Raw genomic sequence first — 3867 nt, 5'->3', positions numbered from 1 at the left:
GCGCACGTGTGCGTGCATGTGCTCTCGCAAGCACACACACACACACAGAATCCAAATTTCATACTTTTCTCTGCTATTTTTTTTGTTTTGCCCTTCATTGTCTTCCAAAGAGAATAAGAGGGCCTCTAGATATCACTGTTTCTGGTGTACAAAGAAAAGTGTTGTACCTCATTCTATCCTTAGACATTCCAAGTAGCAAAAGATCACAGGACTATATAGTTTTTTTTAATCTACTTATATAAAGCATAATGTACCAGATGGGTGCTAAAAACAAAACAGTTCAACTTTGGATGCAGAAGTTTAAGTATTCCTTACTGAATAACTGTACACAATAAGAATCCAGCAACAAGCCGGGCACTGGTGGCTCACAACTGTAATCCTAGCTACTCAGGAGGCTGGGATCTGAGGATTGTAGTTCAAAGCCAGCTGAAGCAGGAAAGTCCATGAGACTCTTAGCTCCAATAAACTCAAAACAAACAAACAAAAAGCGGGAAGTGGAGCTATGGCTCAATGGTCAAGTGGCCTTGAGCAAAAGAAGCTCAGGGACAGCATCCAGGCCCAGAGTTCAAACCCCAGAACCAGCAAAAAAAAAATAAAAACAAGAATCAGGCAACAAGAAAAATCTGTGCTTGCAACGCCAAGAAATCCTTAAAGTAAGCAGGATTCCATAGCCTGGAATGAGACCAGTGGGACATATTTGTTTCAAAGCAGAGTCACTAATGAAACTAACAACTCACTCTAATTAACAAGCGATCGATTGGGTGTGCAGTTCCAATCTTTGGGCTAGTTACTGGAAAGTGCCTTTCAACTGGATCTTGGAACATGATGAACTCCTAAGTAATCACTCTGCTTGGAACAATTTATCTTTAGCTTTGTATTCTGCTTGCAAATGGTAAGCTCAATTGCAACACCAATTCTGAAGGTATAAGCATGGCGCCGTTTTGACCCTGCTTTGTCAAAATGAGTGAAAGTGTCATGTATACAACATGTGTATATGTGTGTGTGTGTGTGTGTGTGTTTTCCTAACAAATATGTGACATAAATTACAGATTTAATGGAAATTCGTAGTCTTTCTAAGCATTTGGTTTATGAAAAGCAATTTATTTTGCACTGTCCTCAATTGTTCAAATTAAGTAAATCACCTTAAACAAATTACCTTATTTGACTAATGAAGTTAGGTAAATTAATAAATTTCTGCTTTCTGAAACTATCCCTTTGACTCAAGAGAACCCAAATTTTTGTTACTTTTTGTCTTAAAATTTTATTTATTTTTATTGTTATAAAGGTGACGTACATAAGTCAGGCAATGAGTACATTTTTTTTAATTTAATTTTATTTTATTTGTGAACATACTGTACAGAGGAGTTACAATTACATGGGCAGGATAATGCGTACATTTCTTACCAAGCATTGCAGCCTCCTCCTTTTTTTTTGGGACAATGTTACCCCTTTCCTTGCTCTTTCCCAATTTTTCCCTCCCATCCCCACCCACAACTTGTATAGTTCATTACACATAGTGTCTGATGAATACCACCGCTGCATTCGTTCAGCCTTTGTCCCAACCTTTCTGTGCAAAGACTTAATTTGACAGTAGCACAAATTGTGTAACTCACTGTCCAGATAAGAGATATGACTCTTGGGAGGGGGGGAGAGTATAGTTGTAGAAGTGGGAGGGCAGGAATGGTAGGGGAAAAACAAAGAAGGAGGCAACAATGCTTGATAAGAAATGTACTCATTACCTTGCTCATGTAACTGTAACCCCTCTGTACAATATTTTCACAATAAAAAAACATAAAAAAGAGATATGACTCTGACAACCATTCTTTGGTTTATTTTCTTTCTTTCTTTAGTTGTATAAAGAGGTTTTGATTCAACATCAATGTATGAGTATAATACATCTTGATCAATGTTGCTCTTTTTATCATTTTCCCCCTTGTGTTCCAACCTCATCCATCCACTCAAGTTATCTAGTTCCATGTTCACATATGTACATTCAAAATTATGACTATAATGGCCCACCTTTCCTCTTTCCAATCATTTGACCTCCTCCACATCTGACAACACACGTTCCAACTTCCTGGCATTCCACAAGTTAGTTGGTTGAAGGAGTTGAGCCATTGCAATCCACGGTTTTGGAAGGATGCTTTTGCTTCCCAGCCTATTTACATATTTACATATGCAAAATATAGGTGGTTATTTATTTAGATTTATGCAAAAAGAACACTTCTATAAGCATGACAATGTTTTCAAAAGAACACAGTTTCCTCCCTCCAGACTGGTACAACTTTACAGAGTGCAACTTTATTTTCATGCTTAAGATACACTAAATGTCCTTTGAGCAGCATTTAGTTTGTGTCACATTTTATTTCCTTGTTCAGAATCTCTGAGTATAGGGAAAGATTCTTTATGGATCCTTTATACAGGAGCATTCGCTATTGTTTTACTGTGATTTTCCTAAAATGAGGTGCTTTTCAAGCATGCTTTCTTCCAGTGCTGACTATTGAACCCAAGGCCTTGCAATTTCTAGGCCTTTGCTTTAGCACTGTGCTATCTCTTCAGTCCTTGAAGACCTCCCTTTATGGATGCAATTACAGAGGTTTTATTAACAATTCAGGGCCTGGGGGCTGTCCCTGAACTTTTTTGCTCAAGGCTAGTGTTCTACCACTAGAGCTACAGTTCTGCTTCTGGCTTTTTGGAGATAAGTCTCACTGACTTTACTGCCTGAACTGACTTTGAACCACAATCCTCAGATCTCAGGCTCCTGAGTAGTTTTACAGGTGTGAGCTTACATCAATTCTTCATAGATTCCTCTTAACATTTTTCTCTCTTCCCTAAACTCTGGGAAATGCTATTATTTTGTTGGCCTTCAGTATGTATCATGATATTCTGCACTATCCCCCACTCTTACTATCATTTTCAAGCTATAATCATTATTCTTTTGCTGGCATAATTTTTATTTTATTAGTAATTCTGTGATCATCAATTTCTGGGCCTCACACTTCCTAGACAAGGTACTTTATCATTTGAGGCCCTTTTATTTGGTTATTTTATTTGGTTAGTACCCCAGTCCTTTTATTTGGTTATTTTCTGCCAGCCTGAGCAGAAAAGTCCATGAAACTCTATCTCCAAAATAGCCAACCAAAGGTTGAGCTAGAGCAGCAGCCAAGTATACTCAAGACCCTGAGTTCAAGCTCTGATACCCACAAAACCAAACCAAAAAACCATACAAGAATCACATCCTAGACTTCTTATAGCCTGTGGAAAATGGCAGATACAATTGGATCATCCAGGGCCAAGAACTCCCCCATCTAATATGGGCAAAGATATGATGTACAATAATGAATGATACATTAGTGAAGTTTTCCAAATCTGATCCCCATGTCCACAAAAAAAAACACACACACATGGAATCTTCAGGTCTTGTAGCCCCAGTGCAGCTCTCCTTGAGCCTACCCATGGTGTGTTTTGCTCTTTTCACTTTACTTTGTGTTAACAAACCTATTCCTGCTTTAAAATAAAATAAGATGATTTAACTTTCCATAATGACTTATAAAGATGAGTAGGTATTGGAAATATCCATGCAGGCTTTCTTAGCAAGAGTTGAAAATGAAATAGTAATTTAAAAACCCCAAGTGTTAATCATTTCTAGGCTCTCAGTTAAACAGATTTATTTTCTGCATTATTTTCATACCAAGTTTACATTCAATCCAATAAAGTAATAAAACATTATTTATGATATTAACCATTAACATAGAATAAGTATGCAATGTAGTGAGTAAATAAAAAGCATGGAAATTTGTCTTTCTCCTTCCCTCCCTCCCTCCCTCCCTCTCTCTTTCCCTCTCTCCCTTCCTTCCTTCCTCCCTC

The sequence above is a fragment of the Dipodomys ordii genome, unplaced genomic scaffold (assembly GCF_000151885.1).
Source record: "Dipodomys ordii isolate 6190 unplaced genomic scaffold, Dord_2.0 Scaffold170, whole genome shotgun sequence".
Lineage (NCBI taxonomy): Eukaryota > Metazoa > Chordata > Mammalia > Rodentia > Heteromyidae > Dipodomys > Dipodomys ordii.
This window is presented reverse-complemented; position numbering follows the sequence as displayed.